General features: G+C 39.2%; 1 pseudogene; it reads left to right on the top strand.

Moving 5' to 3' along the window:
- The first annotated feature begins 438 nt into the window (after positions 1-438).
- On the top strand, positions 439-540 carry LOC148561167 (small nucleolar RNA R71; annotated as a pseudogene).
- The last annotated feature ends 10,847 nt before the right edge of the window (positions 541-11,387 follow it).

The following is an 11,387-nucleotide window of genomic DNA, read 5'->3' as shown; positions in this document are numbered from 1 at the left end:
TGGGTGGTTCCTCCAACCAGGATTATAAGTTTTGGAGTATGGATCATGGGTCTGCCTAGGTGAATTTCCAATGTAGTTGGCTTGTTCTTGATCACCCTCTGCTTCTTCATTCACTCCTTCTTGAGCTGCTGCTGAGGTGGTGATTGCTGCTATTTGGTTTTTCTCCATCTTCTTGGTAAGGTCAGCCAACTGCTTGGTGATCATCTTGTTTTGAGCCAGCAATGCATCCACGTTATTTAGCTTCATCACTTCTCTAGTGTTGCCTCTTTTAGAGGCATAGAAGTAGTTATTCTCTGCTACAGTCTCAATGACATCTATGGCTTCTTCAATGGTCTTCTTCTTATTCAGAGATCCCCTAGATGAGTGATCTACTGCCTTCTTTGATTCGTAAGAAAGACCCTCATAGAAGATGTGTAACTGCACCCATTCATTGAACATATCTGACGGGCACCTTCTTATCAAGTCCTTAAACCTTTCCCATGCTTCATATAGAGTTTCACCATCTTGTTGCCTGAAGGTTTGTACCTCAGCTCTCAACCTATTGATCCTTTGAGGAGGATAGAATCTCACCAAGAATTTGTTCACCACATCTTTCCAGGTTGTTAAACTCTCCTTCGGAAAGGATTCTAGCCATTTAGATGCTTTGTCCTTGAGTGAGAAGGGAAACAGAAGCAGTCTATAGGTGTCAGGATGAACACCATTAGACTTCACAGTATCACATATCCTCAGGAATGTGGTTAGATGTTGATTGGGATCTTCTTGGACACTTCCTCCGAATGAACAGTTGTTCTGAACGAGGGTGATGAGCTGTGGCTTTTGTTCAAAGTTATTGGCATGTATGGTTGGCTTTTGGATGCTACTTCTACAGTTTCCTGGGTTTGGATTTATATAAGAGCCCAAAACTCTTCTCTCTTGCCCAGCATGATGCACTGGACCTTCTTTGCCATGGTTGTGAGCTTCTTCTTCATGATGGTTCTCCATATTCTCATCCATGTCTGGTTCAAAGTACTCTTCTTCTTCCTCAGTACCAACGACTCTCTTTCCTCTTGCTTCCCTCCTTAGTCTAAGGAAGGTCCTCTCAGGTTCAGAATTAAAAGAAGTTGAAGCCCCGCTTCTTTTACCTGTCATACAACCAACAAGGCCAATGCAAAAGGGAGATAGATAGTATTCTTGTTAAAAATGCTGTTAGTGTGAGTGATGCAATATATCAAACTATTAGTGGGTTAGTGAACTGAATTGTAACAAATAAGAGAACACCACAAACGGGTAGGGGTAAAGGGAAGAAAATAACTGAAATTGAAAGTAAATCAATCAAACAGAAATTAAATCAAACAAAAGAAAAATGCTCAATCTAGTTATCCACCAATTTAATCATTGTTGATACAAAATCAATCCCCGGCAACGACGCCATAAACTTGATGCACGAAAACTTGTCTCTCAACAGATTTCCCTTGGCAAGTATACCGAATTGTCGTCAAGTAAAAACTCACAATAGAGTGAGGTCAAATCCCACAGGGATTGATTGGTCAAGCAACTTTAATTGGAGGAATGTTCTAGTTGAGCTAAGCAAAATTTGATTTGAGAATTGCAGGAAATTAAATAGCGGGAAAGTAAATGGCAGAAAATGTAAATGCTGGAAATAAAGAACTGAATGTAAATGACGGAAAGTAAATTACAGAATCTTAAATGGGGAATGGGAAAGATGAGCATAAAAGTAAATGGCAGAAAATAAAGAGAATGGGTAAGATCAGAAATGGGGAGTTCATTGGGCTCAGGAGATGTTGTATTCTCCGGATCAAGTTCATTTTCAACTCTTCCTCAATCAATGCATTCATTGATCTCCTTGGCAATCTTAAGTGATTGAATTCCAATTCCTTGGTAATTCAATCTCTCAAATCTTGATCAATAGCCAATTCTTTCGTCTAATTGCTCATGAGAAGAGTTGAAGTATGGTTACTAATTATACCACATGTATTTCCAAATCAAAGTATTGGAAGAATTATATTTCACTATATCTGTCCAAACCCTAATTTGGTCCAACATGAGAAAGCATTTCTAGCATGATCTCTTCATTCCTCTTCCAAGGTTCCAAAGAGATCCAAGTATGAATAGCTTCTTTTCCAAGACAACTATCCAATTGGATAAAGATTGAAAGCTTTCTAGTAAAATCAAGAGAAAAGAAAGAAGAAGAATAATGAAAACTATTATTGATCCATCAAATTACAACAGAGCTCCCTAACCCAATGAAAGGGGTTTAGTTGTTCATAGCTCTGGGAATGGAAAGCAAAGATAGAAAATACATTCTGAAAGTAAAACTAGAAGTTGCAGAGAAAGTAAAATTATACAGAGAGTAGTTCTCCCAATGCCAAAAGCGCTCTTTCTAGTTCAAAACTACTCCTATATATACTACTCTTCTGATCTTCTAGTTGGCTCTTCAAGTCTTGGATATGGGCCTTTGGATCTTTGAGTTGAAGCAGTTATCATCTTTAGTGGGCTTAGCTTTGCTTGCAGAAAAAGTGTGAGTTAGGCATAGACGTTAGTTAGGACGTTAGTGGTGTTAACGTTAAGTGAAAATGTGGGTTCGAGAACGTTAGTGACGATCACCTTTTTCACTAATGTTCCTGACCCAAAATGGTTCACGTTAACTTCAACGTTAGTGGCACTAACGTGACCACTAACGTTGCCTCTTGGTCCTTCACAAACGTTTTTGGCATTCACCTTTTTCAATAACGTTTGCTTGTTGCCTTTCTTCCCTACGTTAGAGTCCACGTTAGTGTAGCTAACGTGACCTTTAACGTGGGCATACCTCAGCTTCGAGAGCGTTAGTGACACTTACCTTTGTCACTAATGCTCCAAATACCCCTTCCCACGTTAGTGCCTCACGTTAATTGTATTAACGTGACCACTAACGTGGTGGTGATTGCCATCTCCAACGTTAATGACAAAGGTGAGTGTCACTAACGTTGACTCATCATTTCTTTCCTCCACGTTAATGTAATTAACGTGGCAACTAACGTGGCTAATAGTGGCTTGGTCCAACGTTAGTGACAAAGGTGAGTGTCACTAACGTTGGCTCTTCCTTGCTCCTCCCACGTTAGAGTTCACGTTAATGTAGTTAACGTGACTCTTAACGTGGCCAATTGTACCTTTTAGAACGTTAGTGGTATTCACTTTTACCACTAACGTTGGGGCTTTTTTTTTCCTCCATGTTAATGTAGTTAACGTGGACACTAACGTGGGCTTAATGGCTCACGAAGGCGTTATTAGTGTTCATTTTTCTTATTAACCTTGCAAGCTAGCCTCCATTCCATGTTAATGGTCACGTTAGTTAGACTAAAGTGGCTATTAACGTGGCATCTTCCTTGCTTCTTTTGTCCTGAAATCAAGCAAGTAAAGTGCATCAAAGCTAGGTTCTAACTCATGAAATCATGCATCATCCATTTTATCATTCAATTCATGCATAATTCTCATAAAATCATGTAAAATTCACAATGTTTGCTTGAATCAAGATGTAAGTAATTATCTACCCAAAACTTGCTTATTAACTAAGAAAATGCATGAAACTACCCTAAAACAGTAAAGAAAAGTTCAGTAAAACTGGCCAAAATGCCTTGGCATCATTTTTGTCTGCGCATTATTCTCTGTTGCATTCTTACTTGTGTGTGATCTATTTCTTTATGTTTGTTTGCTTGAGTGCTAAGTCTGTGCTTTATCTTCTTGTACTCTTCTGCTTGTGTTCTGTTCTTTGTTTTTCTATCTATTTTTAACTTCTATTTACTACTTTACTGTATTCTATTATCCATCTACTCCCCAGTTCTTACTCCTTCTCTCCCTTCCTTCCCCTCAGATGGAGACGGGCGTGATCTTTTATGAGTTCGAGGACCCTTACGTCTACGAGGATTCGGTACATCACAGTTACTTCATTATGGGTTTGGAGCCTCGTATTAGACGATATGCGTTACCTAATCAAGCTTTTCAACATCCTCTGTCTAGCCCGCATTTTGACCCCGATGCTCCTTACGACTTTTCCTTATCCTGGTTACATCCTAACGCACCTGGACATCCTTTTTCCGATAATCACGGACACTCTATACCAGCTCAACCCTTGAATGAGGTGGCACCTGAGCCTATCATTCCTGATGAGCCCGAGATAGCTGGAGAGTACGTACATGTGAATCTACCAAAGTGAGACCTTCCCCCTGAGCCAATCTTAGACTTTCCACAGCCTGATGAGCCGGCACTACCGGACGGTGGGGTAGCTCCTATATATGGGAACGGACCTATGCTCGCGAATGGTTTTGTACATAGTAACAGCAGTGTTTCTGGTGGATCTGAGCGTATAGCTGTAGCTGCGGACGATGAGCAGGAAGAGGATCCTGAGATAGAGATAGAGCAGGATGAGGAGATGGGCGAGCCTCACGACGATCTTCTGAACGGCCACGTGTAGATATAGTTTGACAGCCATAGCGGTACTCTTTTGATGACACTTTAGTCTGACATTTTCTATTAGTTAGTCTCTCACTTGTGTTAGTACACCCGAGAGCTAGGAGCTATATAGTGGTTAAGCTAGCCTAGGCGCCAGTTTAGCGGCCTTTTGTATAGGCCAGGCCCTGGGAGTGTCGTGTATATATTAGTTACGTAGGTTGACGAGGATGTAAATTGACTTGATCTTTGTAAACGCTACCTGTTTTGATATAATGTTTATGATGTATATTATCAGCTGTGTTTCTATGTTTATTTATGTTTCCTTTCTATTTCTCTCAATGTATGCCTGTTTATTTTACCTTGTTATCCGCAACGATATAAAAAAAAGTTACTCGTAAAGCTGGCAACGTTCTAACAAGGCACATGCTCATATATTAAGTAATAGTTAATAATTAGGAAGAACAAGTTGGTAACACTTAGCTTCTTGTGTGACCATGGCATACTAGAAGTTGGGTCGTTACAATTTGGTATCAGAGCAGTTCGTTCCCAATAGAGCCTGGGGAGTGGACTGACTATGCTTCATTGCATACTCTGTTGTGTGTCTCATGTTGTTAGGGTATCTTTAAGATACATTTTGCATGAATGTCTATAAGCGCTCATTTTGGAAATGTTCGTGCCTAACTTGAAATATTAAGATTGATCCCCTTAATGTTGATTGTTTGGTGCGGATAGGACCTTAATGACTACGAATAGGCATAGTTTAATGGAGCTCCGAATGACGAATCGATGCGAGACACAGCTATCCTCATAGCTGTTATGATCTTCATGGCTATGGCTTTGTGAGATTTGTATGCTGTAAGGAATGAACGCTTGTTTTACTGAGGAATCTGGACACACACAGCTAGGATCTACCCAAGAAAATTTGTTCGAAATCCAGTACGAACCCAGCAACAAGGCCGAGTGTTTGCTATGACTGCTAATGATCCAAGGTCAGTGCTACGTCAAGAATCGATTTCTAACTGTACTCTATGACTCGGATGCATCGCATTCCTTTATTTCTTTATCTGTTGCTCGTGAGTTAGGACTAGATTTCTCTGAGTTAAATTTTGATTTAATTGTCCATACACCTGCATCCCAAAATTCATTGACCAGTTTAGTGTGCCTGCAAGTACCATTTACTGTTAGGAACAGGACTTTTATACATGATCTAATCTGTTTGCCTCTATGTAGTTTGGAAGTTATTATAGGATTAGATTGGTTGTCCAAGTATCATGTTTTTCTTGATTGCTATGAAAGAACTGCTGTTATTCCGTCTGATAGTTTAGATATTAAACCATTTCTGTCTCATACTTTATATCTGAATTATGTAAGAGTTACATTAGACGGGAGTGATTGTGAGGGGTACGTTCTGTTAGCGGCTAGCTCGAATGACAGTGAACTAAGCTTAGAACGAATCCGAGTGGTGAAGGAATTTTCTGATGTTTTCCCGGACGACATACCTGAGTTTCCTCCTTAGCGAGAGATAGAATTCAGTATTGAACTAGTACCTGGAACTGGACCGATTTCCATAGCACCGTACCGGATGTCACCACTGGAACTTGCAGAGTTGAAGAAGCAGTTGGATGAGCTACTTGGAAAGAAATTTATTCGTCCCAATGCATCACCTTGGGGAGTTCCAGTATTGCTAGTAAAGAGGAAGAACGGTGGAATGAGACTTTGCGTAGATTACCGACAGCTAAATAAGGTCACTATTAAGAACAAGTATCCACTTCCACGGATTGATGATTTGATGGATCAGTTGAAAGGTGCAACTGTGTTCTCTAAGATTGACTTGCGATCGGGTCATCACCAAATTCGAGTAAGAAAGCCTGATATACCAAAGATTGTGTTTAGGATTCAGAAATGATGACAATGTTGAGACGCATGGGAGCAGAAGAACTAGAAGCTGTGAGACAAAATTGTAATGGTCTATGGAGGTAAAAAAATGGAATTTGTATGCCTAACTCTGGAGAATTACGAAAAAAGATTCTTGCAGAAGCTCACCAAAGTAGATTTTCTATGCATCCTGGAGTGATAAAGATGTATTAAGATTTGAAACAAATGTTCTGATGGCCGGGCTTAAAGAAAGAGGTAGCTGATTATGTCTCAAAATGTTTAACCTGCCAGAAGGTGAAAGTGGAACACCAGAAACCGTCAGGAACCCTGCAACCCTTAGAAATACCACAATAGAAATGGGAGCAGATCACTATGGATTTTGTCACGGGATTGCCAAGGACCTCAACAGGACACGATGCCATTTGGGTAATTGTGGACAGGTTGACAAAGTCAGCGCACTTCCTTCCGATTCGAGTTGATTATACTTTAGAAAGGCTGGCACGGATATATATTCAAGAAATCATACGATTGCACGGGATACCTTCGTCAATTGTTTCAGATCGAGATCCGAGGTTTACTTCCAGATTCTGGGGAGCTTTCCAGAAAGCGTTCGGGACAGAATTGCACATGAGTACAGCATACCATCCTTAGACAGACGGACAATCAGAGTGGACAATCCAGACATTAGAAGACATGCTAAGAAGATCTTGTGTGATGGGTAACCAAGGCAGTTGGGATAAATATTTGCCGTTGATCGAGTTCGTCTACAACAACAGTTACCAACAAAGTATCGGAATGGCACCATATGAAGTTCTCTACGGAAGAAGATGTCAGACACCATTGTATTGGAATGACAATGGAGAAGCTAGTGTCTTAGGTCCAGACTTAGTGCAAGAAACTACTGAGAAGATAAAGGGGATTCGCCAGAAGATCCAGACAGCACAGAGCCGTCAAAAGAGCTATACCGATAATAGACGTAGACCCTTAGAGTTTAGTGAGGGAGACCATGTCTTTCTTAAAGTAACCCCGACTACTGGAATAGGTAGAGCCCTTAAGACTAAAAAGCTTAACCCTTGATACATAGGACCTTTTCAAATACTTAAAAGAGTCGGTCTAGTAGCTTATCAAGTAGCCCTTCCTCCATATCTATCAAACCTTCATGATGTTTTCCATATCTCGCAACTTAAGAAATATATTCCCGACGAGAGTCACTTTCTACAACCAAAAATAGTATAGTTATGAAATGATTTGACATATCAAGCATCACCAGTTCAGATCGTAGAAAAAAGTGATAAGCAGCTAAGGGGCAAAATTGTTCGCTTAGTCAAAGTAGCTTGGGGATAGAGAGGAGAAGAAGAGCACACTTGGGAACTGGAAGATAAGATGAAAGCTGATTTCCTGCATCTATTCTCAGGTAACTGAAATTTTGAGGGTAAAATTTTCTTTTAGGAGGGTAGAATGTAACAACCCCGGTTTTCGAGTACGCGAGATCTTTTCTGAAAGTACGGATTTTTTCGGAAGATCACTAAGGGGAAAACCTTTGATATATCATCAAGTATCTCAATCCTCATTTTTATTATGTCATCTTTAAAGCTAGAACCTTTTCCGAGGCAAGCTCGATAACGCAGTCACGAAGAACCTAGTTTTTGAACCATATCGGTTAGGAGTTTTGATTCGGTTTTTCGTAAATAGTCTCAGTTTGACAAATCAAACTCGATTTATGAGAAAAGAGAGATAATAGGATGATATTATCATTATATTAGTATTAGAAGCTTCTTGAATGATATTATAAGGTTACCTGGTCAGTTTTAGTTAAAAATAGAAAATCGGTTTAACCGAATTCACAGTTTACTGGTGCAGCTTAGCACCAGCACTCTCTGATGACTTTAGCAATGCTAAGGCCTCATTATACATGTCTTATTCTCATAATAAATATGTTACTAGTGTCATTTATGCTAGTAGCTCAGAAAATAATTTTTAGAGATGTTTTTGCAAGTGTTCTGATACATCTAGTTTTAGTAGTTATACACTTGAGATATTTTAATATTATTTTAATCCACCTCCAAGCCAACCAATCACAACTCACCCTACACCCCCAAAACCCCCAAGGCTGGCTCATTTTCACTTTGTGGCCGAAAATAGGAAGAGAGAAAAAGAGAGAAAAGTTCTTAGTTCCAAATCTTCAAAGCTCGATTTCTGCTGAACTAAAACTCAAATCAAAATTCCAATCCAACCAAAATGATCCTCTCTTCTTTCTCTACATAATCATATGACTAATCAAGGCTGGAATCAAGGTGAGTTGGCTGCACCATCTCTCTTTTGATTCGGTTTCAAGGAAACATGCTTAAACATGTGTTTTCTTGATGTTCTACCTTAGGAATCATGCTTAACTTGACTTGAGGGCCAAGAAATGTGACTTTCTAGCAAGTCTAAGGTTAGAAATCACTTTCTAATATGCTGAGTGAGATTTGGTTAGTTGAGGGTTTTTGGATTTAAAGTTGTTCTTGATGTGATTTAGGAGGAAAAAGTGCTTAAGGACCACCTGAAAGTCTAACTGAATTAGGAGTAGCAAAACCAGGTAGGGTGTCACGAAATTAATCTTGATTATTTGTGTTTGAGCTGTGTGAATGTTGTATGAGTTGGCTGTGCTAAAAATTGGTTGCATATATGATTGATTCTTGGTGAAAATTTGGTAAAATTTTGATGAAATTTGATAAAATTCAAGCTTTAAAGTTCATGTTCTTGGGGCAGATGAAAAAACGAAATCCTAGACTTAAATTGAGGTTCAATTTATGTTGAAATAATGTAGAAAAGATGGGGTTTTAGTGGCTGCTAATTTATTATGAATTATAGTAAAAATTGGTTGCTGAAAAGACTAAAAAACGGGTAAAAACAGAGAAAGAATCTGAAGAATTTATGAAGAACATGAAGAACACTTTGATTGTGATGAAGAACAGGTTTTAGATCTTTAAAAGGGCAAGGAAGTAAAATTTTTGGTGTTTAAGGGGTTATTTGGTAATTTCTGAAAGTTAGGGTGGTAAAAGTAGAAATATTAAAAGTTACGGGTGGTAAAAAGTGAATTTTTAAAGGTTAAAAGTTAAAGTGGGGTAATTTTCGAAAATATATTAATTAAATATTAAATAATAATAAAATATTAAATAATAATATTTAATTAAAAATAATATTTTAATAAAAATAATAAAATAATGCGGAAAAGGCAGTTTTCTGTAAAAGGTTTAGAAAGACAACTTTAAGCGCGGAATCTCATAATTACCTTCATAAAACACTTAGGGAGTGGTAAGAACATATTAGTGAGGCAAAGATAAAAGAAAGATAAAAAGTAGAAAAGATAATAATCGAAGGAAAAGTATGTGAAGTTTTAATGATAGAAAAACAGACAGAAACTAGCGAACAAACTAGGGCAACATAGTTAGTTCTTGAGTTGCGACTAGGGTTAGGTATTATATGAAAAGTTAAACTGTTTCAGTATAGACTTAATGAACCTATACTTGGGACAGGCTAACTATTCATTCGGAAATTTACATAAGCTTTAAATACATATGTTAAACAGAGAAATCAGAGCAGGGTAAATGGACTAAGGGCAGAAGGCTTATAGAAAAGTTATTTGTTGCTTGCGGCAACCCAAGAGATATTGTTTGCTTAATTGTTGCTTAATGCAACCCAAGAGATAATGATTATTTATCTGTTGCTTAAAGCAACCCAAGAGCTTCTGTAGGGAAACTAAGATACCTACAGCAATTTTCCGTTCCCAAGAGTATATTTCCTGCGAGTAGAAAGTAGAGGCTATCTCAATAGAGCTGCTAATAATTATATGCGCATTTATTTGAACGGAAGATCGTATCCGGGAAATCGTGAACTCGTGACCGGATAAATGTCGGGAATGCAGGTGCTAACCGACACATGAGCTCATGGCCTGTACTAGGACTAGACATGCATCATTCTTGTCTGCGTATTATTCTCTGTTGCATTCCTAATTGTGTGTGATCTATTTTTTTATGTTTGTTTGCTTGAGTGCTAAGTCTTTGCTTTATCTTCTTGTACTCTTCTGCTTGTGTTCTGTTCTTTGTTCTTCTATCTATTTTTAACTTCTATTTACTACTTTACTATATTCTATTATCCATCTACTAATCAAAATCAAATAAATGAATATAACTAATAACCCCGACCCTACTAAGAACTCTCCAATTCTTACCCCTTCCCTCCCTTCCTTCCCCTCAGATGGAGACGGGCGTAATCTTTTATGAGTTCGAGGACCCTTACGTCTACGAGGATCCGGTACATCACAGTTACTTCATTATGGGTTTGGAGCCTCGTATTAGATGATATGCGTTACCTAATCAAGCTTTTCAACATCCTCTGTCTAGCCCGCATTTTGACCCCTATGCTCCTTACGACTTTCCCTTATCCTGGTTACATCCTAACGCACCTGGACATCCTTTTCCCGATGATCACGGACACTCTATACCAGCTCAACCCTTGAATGAGGTGGCACCTGAGCCTATCATTCCTGATGAGCCCGAGATAGCTGGAGAGTACGTACATGTGAATCTACCAGAGTGAGACCTTCCCCCTGAGCCAATCTTAGACTTTCCACAGCCTGATGAGCCGGCACTACCGGACGGTGGGGTAGCTCCTATATACGCGAACGGACCTGTGCTCGCAAATGGTTTTGTACATAGTAACAGCAGCGTTTCTAGTGGATCTGAGCGTATAGCTGTAGCTGCGGACGATGAGCAGGAAGAGGATCCTGAGATAGAGATAGAGCAGGATGAGGAGATGGGCGAGCCTCACGATGATCTTCTGAACGGCCACGTGTAGATATAGTTTGACAGCCATAGCAGTACTCTTTTGATGACACTTTAGTCTGACATTATCTATTAGTTAGTCTCTTACTTGTTTTAGTACACCCGAGGGCTTGGAGCTATATAGTGGTTAAGCTAGCCTAGGCGCCAGTTTAGCGGCCTTTTGTATAGGCCAGGCCCTGGGAGTGTCATGTATATATTAGCTACGTAGGTTGACGAGGATGTAAACTGACTTGATCTTTGTAAACGCTACCTGTTTTGATA

This window comes from Arachis ipaensis, chromosome B6 (genome assembly GCF_059453495.1).
Source record: "Arachis ipaensis isolate K30076 ecotype BB chromosome B6, ASM5945349v1, whole genome shotgun sequence".
In the NCBI taxonomy this organism is placed as follows: domain Eukaryota; kingdom Viridiplantae; phylum Streptophyta; class Magnoliopsida; order Fabales; family Fabaceae; genus Arachis; species Arachis ipaensis.
Note: the sequence above shows the minus strand (reverse complement) of the source record. Positions and strands in the feature narration are given on the sequence as shown.